The sequence below is a fragment of the Macaca thibetana genome, chromosome 13 (genome assembly GCF_024542745.1).
Source record: "Macaca thibetana thibetana isolate TM-01 chromosome 13, ASM2454274v1, whole genome shotgun sequence".
Taxonomy (NCBI): Eukaryota; Metazoa; Chordata; class Mammalia; order Primates; family Cercopithecidae; genus Macaca; species Macaca thibetana.
In genome coordinates, this window is record NC_065590.1 from 92054479 (window position 1) to 92065950 (window position 11472).

The following is an 11472-nucleotide window of genomic DNA, read 5'->3' on the forward strand; positions in this document are numbered from 1 at the left end:
TCAAACAACAGTAGGGGTCGCTTCCTCCAGTGTCAGGAGGAGAGAAAGGGAACTTGAAGATAAGGGGAATGGCTGGAGGAGAGGAACTGGGGGAAGGCAGACTACCGGCGTTGGCCATGTGCACGTGGTGTGGTCAGGATTTTAGACTCTAAAATCCTAGGGCGACGTCCCTAATCTCCCTCTTTGCTCCGTTTATCTCTCTTGACACTTGAATTTTCAAGGACTCCCTACTACGCCTGAGCTGCTTAAGAGATCAGGACCCTTAGAGTTCTGACCTTCTGGGAGGACAGCAGCCACTTGGTTTGCAAATCAGGAGACTTAGGTGAATCTTCCAGTGCCTGAGAAAAGCTGCTCTGGCTGAATGGAGCTCAAGCCACTGCAAGTTCCCCCATCTGGACGCAGAGTGCAGGCCCGGGGTGAAACAGCCCAGGCTCAGGCGTGGAAGCCACCTGTAGCCAGGACGGAAGTGCCTTACAAACTCTGCCTGCTTCTCCCTTCGAAAAGGGATGAACTTTCTCTTCTGGACACTTGAAGTCCTCCTCGGCAGTACTGGTTACTTAGCGTTCTCCATGCCATGCTTGCTTCCTTCATCTCTCTTTGCCCAAGTTAGTCCTGTTACTTACAACTTACTTTCTCCCAGGAGACAGGAAAAGGCATCCTCCTGACATTTGGTCAATTTGTAGCTCATTTTTCACAGCTCCTTTGCTTTAACCAGAAAACATTTTACTCTTTGCTAGCACTACCAATAAGATAAGGCACACAATACTGAGCGCCTATGTGTGTTCAAAGTCTCCCATAGACTTTAGCGGTTAGCCACGAACCACTCCAGCAAGGGAATCAGACAGTATCCCCCACTTATATATGAGAAAACCAATTGAGAGGGGTTAATAAACTTGCTTAAGGTCTTCCTGAGAGTCAGGATTTGAACTCACATCATTCTGATTGCAAAGCCCAACTTTTGCTCAACTCCACACTCCTTGAGAATTCAAGCTTTCTTTGACTATGCTAATAGTCCCCATGACCACGCACTTGGATAAAGGATTGGCCACAGCCAGAGAGGCAGCATCCCATTATCTCCCTGTATAGAATGGATAATCCACCCCATGTATCCAGGATCTGTTAGGCAAAAGAGTTCTCTGAACCCTTTCATGTTACCTTCTTACTAAAATAGAACTTTTATCATCCTCACTCCGAGAATGGATGTTCCTATTTAGAAAAAGACTTCCTTATCCCAGTTGGCCTCACACAGTTGGTAGAAATTCCAGTTTCCCCCATACTTAAACATCTGTCTGAGCTCAATCTGTGTGCCACAGTTTAATCCTTGCAAACTCTCCCTGGGTAGAAAATGGGAAGAGACTGGTCAATGGGGGATTCCCTTGTGGGAGTGCAGGCAGTCAGAGATTGTGGATTGAAGGGGCTCTGGGGGATCAGCTGGTCCAGCCTCCTGCACACCCCACAATGGGATTCCTTGCTCAGTTTCCTGGCAGGTCTTGCATTCTCTGCCTGAAGGTTGTCTCACAAAGCAGCTTGTTCCTGGGGCAGCAGCTTTAGTTGTCTGAAATTGCCTTCTGTGAGCCAAGATGTGGCTCCTCCCAGCCCTGGGGTGTCCCTTAAGCCTCCTGCTGCGTCCACAGTTGTGTCCATGCGTAGGGATCTTGCTCAAGCACCTTTGAGCCTCTCTCTCTCATCGCCTGCCAGCACAGTATGTCGGCCAAGTCCTCTCTGTGTGAACGCCTTCTTAAGCTGCCCTGTCTACTACTGTGGAAAGAGTCCCTGAGACCCCAGTGTTTTGCATCTGATAGGAAAAAAAGGAACCAGTTAAACTTGGTGCCTGGTTAGTATCTTAAGATCCAGGGGACGGGAATTCTGGGTGGTGGGGAGCAGTCCAATAAGCAGAGCCCAGGCGAGGGGGTCATGCTGTGAAGAACCTGGCATTTTCTACCTGGCCTCCTTACCTCTAGTGTCTCCACTCCAGGATCTCCTCCCTGCAACCACCAGAGCCATCTTTTTAAAGCAGATCTCTAACCTTGTCATCCCCAACTTAAAGCCCTTGAGCAGCTCTCCATGATCCACAGAATAAGCTCCTTAGCATGATAATCAAAGCCTTTTACATCCTGTCTGGATTGGTGGCTGCTTTGTACATTACATGCAACATAGGTAATCTTCACAATAATCTTATTGTAGATTTTTGAAAATGCATCTTACATTTTCAAAAATCATCGTGAGGCTCACAGAGATGAAACAATATCCCCAAATCACATAGCCAGTAGGTGGCAGAACTGAGACTTGAAGCCACGGTTTCTCTGACTAAAATCCCTACTGTTTCCATTGTTCCAAGCAGTGTGTGTGTGTGTGTGACTGGTAAAAAATGCATAAGGTAAAATTTGCCAGCTTAACCCTTCCTTAGTGTACAGTCAGTACTATTAATATTCACATTGCTGTGCAATCAATCTCCAGAACTTTATCTTGCAAAACTGAAATTCTATACGCATTAAACATCTCCCCCATTCTTTCCTCCCCCCAGCCCCTAGCAACCACCATGCTACCATGTCTATGAATTGGACTACTCTAGATATTTCACCTAAGTAGAACCACTGGAATCATACAGTATTTCTCCTGTTGTGTGTGGCTTATTTCACTTGGCGGTGTTCTCAAGGTTCATCCATGTTGTAACAGGTGATGGTCCCTCCCTTTGAAGGTTGAATGCTATTCCATTGTATGTATATACTAGGCGTGCAGTTTTTGAGCAGTAGTCAGCATCATAACTCCTCATTCATAATCTTCACCTATCCCAAACATAGGATTGTTCTCTGACAAGCTCTCCCAGGGGTAACATTCTGGGCTCTGGACAGCAGAGGCCTGAGCTGTGATGAAATCTAGGAAAGATATCTGAGCTGGTGAACGCGCAGGGCCTTAGTAGCCAGAGTTCCCACCTTCAATGGAGGTCCTGGGAGTGCAAACCTAAGGCCCCCTGTCCCCACCGCCATGCCCAGATTCCTCCCTACTTGTTTCTGATGCCTCTTCTCTTCCGAAGGGCAGAGGCTTTCAAGCCCCCAGAGCAAAGGGTGGAAGATTCCCCAAGAGAAGGGTAGTGGCGGCCACCTACACCAAGCCTTAGGTGGCGTGGGAGGTGGAGAAATGTGGGTCCTGTTGACAGAGGACAACAATGGGAAGACTCTGGAAGGGGCAACTGTTTACTCTCATAACCAGCCGCAGACAGCAGGGTGCAGGGGGCCTCTGGGAACACTGGATTAGGGGACTGAGACGTCTACCTAAGATTCTCTCTGACCAACCGCCCCGATTTCTGTGCCCGCTGGTTTCAGTCTCCCCCTCCAGAAGGGCCTTTTCCACGTGGCAGGGCACATGACTACCTGGAGCCCTGGGGCCACATCCTCCTGACTCAGCCACCAAAGAGGAAAGAGGAAAGGTGAGGAAAGGCAAGCCCCACCTTCACTGCTCAATCCTGGGCCCCGACTCTGGCTGGGGCTGCAGCCCTGAGGGAGGAAGGCTCTGCTACCAGAAGGAGCGGGAGAGGAGCTGGGGATCTAGGGCTTCGCAGCTGCCCTGATTGACTCCCCTTTAGAGAACAGGTAACTGGAAACCCAGCGAAGGAGGAACGGAAGGCTTATGCAACAAAGCCACCATCTTCCCCAGTTCTGCTGTCTGGAGGAAGAGCAGATTCCATGGCAGCCTCAGCTCTGTCATTTACTGGCTGTGTAACCCCAGGCAGGGGCCTTTGTGTCTGCTGGCATTAGGAGGCCTCTCTCACCCTGTGACCTTTCTCACTTCCAGGCTTGCCGAAAGGGAGAAGAAAGCAACTCCAACCCCGTGGCCTTGTCATTCCTTTCAGGAACACCTGCAGGAGTTGCCATGGCAACAGGATCCCACAGCCAGCTCTCCTGCTGTCTGTTCACCATGGAGCTATGAGTTGTAGAGGCCAGAGAGTTTATCAGAAAAGGGCAATTGCTGTTTCATTCAGGACTCCTGGTCCTGGAGGAGGCCTTGAGCGGGTCCATCCTAAGGGAATAAGGTCATTGGAATCAGTGCACAGGATGGCTTTCCAGGGCAGGGGAGCCGCCAGGTCCAGAGAGTCCCCCCGGTTCCCTTGTGTAGTGTCCCCACTCTCCCCTAGTGTGCAGAGTGGCCAGAGCCCGGGACTAGGAGCAAGACTATTCATATTCTTCCTGCAAACACAGTTTACAAGGTGCATGCTTGGCCCTGGATTCTCAAAGCAATAATGTGATACTGTTATGTTCATTTTACAGAGGAGGACACAGAGGTAAGGGAGGCTAAGTGACACGTGCAGGGTCACCTTGTCATAAGCAGCAATGCTGGGAATGCAAACCGGACATTTCCAGTGCAGACCCCTTCCTCTTTCCATGATGTTCCTCAGTTCTCCCTGCTCCCAGTTGCCATGACAGGGCTTCGGCTTATCCAAGTGACATTTCAAGACCATCTCTTCTCTCTGGGGCAAAAATAGGCTTGATGTAGCTTGTGATGAAATGTGGAAATATTTTGCATCTGATAGGAAAAAAAGGAACCAGTTAAACTTGGTGCCTGGTTAGTATCTTAAGACCCAGAGGAGGGGAATTCTGGGTGGTGGGGAGCAGTCCAATAAGCAGAGACCAGGTGAGGGGGTCATGCTGCGAAGACGGCCCTGAACACACATTGGGAGCTGCGGAAGTTTCCCAGATAAGCGGTGCCAGGACTCAATCTGTATTTGTGAGAATTCTTCTGGTCTGGAGGGTGAGAAGGAGCCTTCCTCTTAAGGTGCACGATAATTCTACATTCTTCATTCAATGGGTAGAATCTTCTACAGTTAATAAAATACACAAGTCACCTTGTGGGTCCTAGGGAACACACTGACTTGGACTTGGAATCCGTCTCTCATGATCACTCAGTCCTGGGTTGATGGGTGTGGGGAACGGGAGGTGAGCATGATGGAACCTCGCCATCAGACAGTTGACACTCAGGCAGGAAAGACACCTTCAGAGCGATTTCCTAAGTGGGCTGCAAATTAGAGCAAAGTTCTTAACTATGGGATCTGTTGACCTCTTGGGTTGCATAGATAGGTTTCATGGAGTCCAAGAAATGTGTGAAATTGCATGCACAATTATTCAGTGTATATGGAGTGCGTGTGTGTGAGAGGAGGGTGGGTCAGAGGGAGGGATAATGCCATGGCTTTCTCTGGATTCCCAAAAATCCAAAAAGGTTAAGAAACACTGAGTAAGAACCTTTTTGAGGGTGTTATAAGTGGCTATTTAATACATAGAGGCAGCGGAAATTATGTCCGGTAGAGTTTGTGCCTGGCACAGAGTCTGTGCATGGAAAGACAGCCATAGCGTTTATGGACTTGAACTCAGTTTCACAGTCCAGGTTAGCGTTTGCTGTGGTCTGGAGGATTTTGTCCCCCTTCCCCTAAAAACTCATATGTTGAAATCTGACTCCAAAGATGATGGTATGCAGAGGCGGGGCCTTTGGGAGGTGGTTAGGTCACGTGAATGGAGCCTTCACAAATGGGATCAGTGCCCATATAGAAGAGGCTTGAAAGAGGGTGTTCACCCCTCCCACCATGTGAAGATGCAGCAAGAAGCCACCATCTATGAGGAACAGGCCCTCACCAGATGCCAAATCTGCTGGCACCTTAATCTGGGACTTCCCAGCTTCTAGAAACTATCATCAATAAATACCTGGCCACATGTATTTTGTTATGGCAGCCTGAACAGACAAAGACAGCTTTCCACGCAGACAGAGGAGAAGAGAAACAAACTTTGTGAAGCCAACCCCACACTCCTGTGCCTGACAACCTATCCCCCTGCCCTGTAGGAACGCTCGCATCTCCTCACCTGCTTCTAGGAAGAGGACTTGGTTGAGGAAGACCAGGGCCTATGGCTTGTACAGAGCTACTATTCCTGGTCACAGCACAAACAATGCCACCTTTCTCAGCATCATTGCCGTCCCGTGGAGAACAGCATTCTCTTACCTAGGCTAGCTGAGTTCAAAGGAGCAATGAAAAAAAATTCAGAAGGCAAGATTTTTTGGGCAGGAAATGGTGGCTTTTTATGTCTGTCAAGTCTCTAGTGAGATTCCGAATAAAACCCACCATTGTGAAAGAGAGTATGAAATAAAAGGAGCTTTTATGACTCTGGGTTCTGCCTTGTTCGAAATACTTACCTTTCCATTGTGAAACATAAACCTTCTGTGAGTCTTGGCACCGAATTACACCCGGTGATGAGTAGTTGTTGATTTCTTCTCATGGACCATCTGGGCGACGGAGCCGGGCTCTGTAGGAATGCTTACACAGTGGAAAGGGAACAAGGAAACGGGCTGAAACTTTTCAACAGTCAGTTTTATGCATGTGTGGCAATTACTTCTGCAGGAAAACGAAGGAATATTTACTATGTCTAGAAGTGCAGCGCCCTGTGAATACTGTGCTGTAAAATGCAGTATCCGGAACACAATCCAGCTTGGAACTGGGTGGTGCTGCTTTCTGGAGCCCCAGCAGGACACCATCTGTTCCTGAATTCAAAAGAAGGGTGACCTGATTCCCTGGAAGCCTTGGGGAGATGACCCAAGCGCCCAGGAGGGAAATAGGGCAGAGCTGGGGAAGAGAGGTGTCTTCAGCTGCAAGGGTGGTGGTCTTGGAAACTTCTACCAAGTTGCCTTAGATGGGAAACAGAATCATTCTCACTTTGCTTATGTGCTTTGCACTCTCCTCTTCCCCAACACATTGCCTGTTGGGTCTTCCAATAAATGAGTCTCCACTCTCTTGAAAAAAATAAGAAGAAGCTCTTGTCAGAGATGTAGGGCAACCGAGCTAGCAAAGATTTATCAAATCCCTGCTATGTGCCGCTCAAGCTGTTAGGAGCTTGACATACATATTTTTCTCTAGAACTTAATTATAGGAGGTAAAGATTTTCATCTTTATGTACAGATAGAAGGTGGATCAGAGATACCGAAGACTTGCCCAGAGATGCTAAGGACTTTCTCTATCCTTTAGAGATACTAAGGATTGCCAAATGATGCTGTCTTTCAGCTTAACATTCCTAACTAGCTTAACATTCATTCAGCTAGTTAGGTGACAGAGCCCAAAATCTGGTGCTTTTTGGCTAGGTAGTTCTCTAGTATTTTATAAGTTTAATTACTCATCAGCAACAAATTTGTAAACTCTTAGAGCACTGGAAAAGTCCTTAAGCATCACCGGCTTCCACCAGCCTCTTCCTGTAAGGAGCCCTGAGGCTGGAGGGAGCTGCCTCTGCTTTGGTGATGGTGCTGCTCCATGGCTGGAGAGGTTGGGATGCTGGAACACTCACCTATAGCCTTGCGTCTGATGCTGCTCATGAACCCCCAACTCTCACATTGTCCAGGGGTGTGGTGCTGGACCCTGAGGGGCTGACGGTAATCAGTGGAGGGTGAGCTTGATGACCAGGGTTCTGGTGGCTTTTGGGGTGGAAGGATCTACTGCTCCTATATCAGAGCAGGGCTGGGCCCACCTCTTATTTTCAATAGAGACGAAAGGCTTGCTGCCTAGCGTAGTTGTTCAACAAATTCTTGCTGAGTTGAATCATACAAGAAAGTAGAAGGTACACAGTAAATGCGAATGAAATGAATTCGTGCCCCCAGATACCCAGAAACAACATTTTCCAGCCAGGGCTCTCTACAGAACAATGAGGCAATGGAGCTAGAAGTCACAGCTAAGAAGCAGACCACAAACCACCGATGTCTATGTAACCCCCCAGAGAAACCAAGAGGAAAACAACCCTGTCCCGCTACAGCGTCATTCTCCCCACAGAGGCCCCGGATGAAGAGCCCCAGCAACCTTGCTCCAAGTCCAGCAGTGAGTTGGGGATAGAATCTAATGAAACTCATTTCCATCTGTCAACTTCTTTAATTAGGTGGGGAATTTCATTGACTGTCTCTGGACCTAGAGAGTACCCAATATATAATTTTTCAAACGTGGAATAAACCAAACTAAAAATATGCCAACTTCCAAGTGGATACATTAGCCCAGCCTCGATACATTAAAATAATCATTATGACTGAACGAGGAGTTTGAGTAATAATCTGTGTCCTGCATGCCAGAGCTGGCATGATATGCTTCACAGCACTTTATTTCTATCCAGGTTTCACAGTGCCAGCATCACATAATGCAATCTGTACAAAATGCTACTAGCCTCAAGAGCCCTTTATTTCCAAGCTCCTAAAATCTTAATGATAACACACATTAGTACAGCACTTTTTAGTTTATAAAACGCTTTTATGGAAATTATCTCATTTAATTTATTACTTACAAGGTTCCTGTAACTCACAACCTCCCTATAAAGAATTACCTTCATTTTACATAGAAGGAGGCCAAAATTTAGAGAGATAAGTGAATTTTTCAAGGTCATGTAGGTGATAAGTGGTCAAGTAGATTCTGACTCCAGACCTTTCTACGATGTGTCCCATGACCAAGAGTAAGAAGCCTGATTTTAGAGCCTACACCCCTTTATGGGAATAACATGATTTAAAAATTTTAAGCTGGAAGAAACTGGTCCAACTTCTCAACATTGTGCTCACTCCTAGAGCAATGTTGGTAGATGCTAATGCTAATGTTAGTTGAATACTTCTAGTGATGGGGAGCTCACTCTCAGAGAATGTCATTGCATTGTTAAACAGCTCTGATTGTTTGAAAATTGAGACAAAATCCACCTCCATGCAATGCCCTCTCATGAGGCATAGTTCTCTCTGCAGGAGTCCACAGAGTATATCTACTCTTCCACAAATAGCTTTCTCAGGGGATAGCACCACATTCAAAATGTCCACCTCAAAGCATGTTGTGCAGTTCATTCTCCCCCATCTTGCTAAAAGAAGTATTGTATCTGCCTATAGTGCATTTCTAAGATGAGTTGGGTAACATCCGCATCACTGACCATACTGATGGACCATGTGGCTAATCATCACAGGTACATTTTTGACATCAAGCTTTGACATCAAGCTAACTGGGATGAAGTGTCTGAATTTTTGTCTGCCTCCACTTTTGGAAATTATTCTCGATTTTTCTGACTTGGAGGGATTCTGAAAACCTTGGCAATTTCCTTCAGCATCTTGGTGGACAACCTCTATGAGCCTAGAAAAATGTTCTTTCACCAATTATATCTCTAATTTCTCTCCTGCCTTATTGTAGATCTCAATCCTGAATCTCTGTTCTCTTATCTGCCTTTACTTCTGTAAAAACTATTCTTATTGAAGGAGAAGTTGAAAGTGAAGGGAGCGGTGCTCCATTCTTTGTGACACCCTCAGTTGTCTACTGACTATATATCAACTGTATACATATTGGCTCCCTGCTTGGAAGGAACTCCACCTCTTGCTGCAAATATAACCAACAGGCCCCTTTGTTATTGTCTAAAACAGGCAGTGTATGGTTATGTCAAAAGAAAAACTATAAACAAATTTACCAGAATTTATTTGAGCAACAAACGATTCATGAACAGCGTAGCACTCCAAACCAGGAGAGGTTCAGTGCTCCACAGAAAAAGGAAGTGGGATGCCGACACAGGCTGATTGGTGACAGCTTGGCATTTCCCTTATATGGACATGGTCTGATCACTTAGCACCCTGTGATTGGCTGAATGAAACTCGGCTGCTGCAATTGGCTGAGACTCAGCTACTTGTTACAAGAATATACTCTCAGCTAGATTGCAGTTTGTCTACATCCTAAGTGAGGTTGCAGTTTACCACTTAGGAATTCAAAGTGTAGAGGCAGTAGCTTTAGGCCAAATTTAATTTAATTTAACAATTCCCCCCTTTTGGTCAGCATCTCAATTTTGAGAGATTGACCAAAATCTTGGGCACAGATGCCACTCTCTGTCACCATCATAATGGACTTGGTTAGTCTCAGTGTGGAATTTACAATTCTCAACATCAGTCAGCTGACTTTTCTTTATGTTCTCTTTATGTTTTTGTTATTCTAATCATAGCGAAGCTACCTGAGAGCATTTAAGACTCTTCAGTGGCCAGGTGTGTTTGGCTTATGCCTATAATCCCAGCACTTTGGGAGGCCAAGGCAGGCAGATCACTTGAGGTCAGGAGTTCAAAACCAGCCTGGCCACCATGGTGAAACCCCCCTCTACTAAAAAAATGCAAAAATTAGGTGGGCATGGTCGCACTTGCCTGTAGTCCCAGCTACTCAGGAGGCCAAGGCCCAAGAATCACTTGAGCCCAGGAGGCGGAGGTTGCAGTGAGCCGAGATCGCACCACTGCACTCCAGCTTGGGTGACAGAGGGAGACTCTGTCTCAAAAAAACAAAAAATAAAAAAGACTCTTGAGTGGATACGGCGCACCAAGGAGACTATTGTGATGGCTGTCAGGAGGATAATACTAGGAGACTGAAGAAACCTCTTTAACATTAGGAGCCCCCATGAATCAAACTGATCAAAGTCAAATATATCCAAAATGAACCAGAAGAAGAGTCTACTTATTTTAGCCAAGTACCTTATCTGTTAATTTCTTACAACTGTGTTTCTACAATACCGACCTATTTATCTGTTATAAGTTAGCTATCACACACAGGTGTTAACTATCGTACACATTCCCCTTGGTTCAGCCAACAGGTAGTCCAAAGCCATTATGTGATCTAAAACAACTCTAGTAAGAGAATTAGAAGAAGTTTGCTGGGAACTGATAGCCTTTGCAGTTGAGTTAGCTATTGTAGCTAATATTTGGGCAGATTTCTAATCATAAATTCATTTATTGAATTTTGCCAAGCCACAGAAGGAGCATTCTACCAAAAGATTCCCATTTAGAAGGGTTTGTACCTGCTTGCAAATTCCTCTTTACTCCGTAATAAAAACTAAGAGGTGTAGACCAAGGTTTGGCTTCCAGTTGGTTATGGAGTGACGGTGCCATGATTAGAATTCTTAATCCAAATTGGCCCCTTATTTTTCACTTATTGAGATGTGGAGTTGCTCACACTTATGATTGGTCATTAAATCCTCCACAGATAAAATATATCCTGGAAGGGCACAGCAGACAATTCCCTGTGGAATGTCTTATTTGTTAGGCGTTATCAGTAGGGAAGCACTAGTAATATTTGTCTAAGGTCCCATTATTGAATTATTGCATGATTGGAGGAATTAGAGTTATAAATTTGTCTACACACTGTTGAATTTTTTTTTGTTTTCTTATTCAATTTCTAGTCTAATTTCACTGCAAAACTTCCTCACTATAGGTTTTGCCTACTCTTAGATTTAAACAAGAAATCTGAATGTAAGACTTAAAAACCTAAAGGAGCAGTTGTGCACCTTGAGCAATAGTCACAGTTGGAATATCAGTGAAATTTGTCACAGAGTGAACTTTACAGTGACCTTAGAGAATCTCTAAAATCATGTAAGGTTTAATATGACATATCCAATATTCACTTAAGCTCCCTGTGGAAGCTATTGATTATGAAATCTTAATTATCTCATTATCATATAATGTATAAATAGAAAA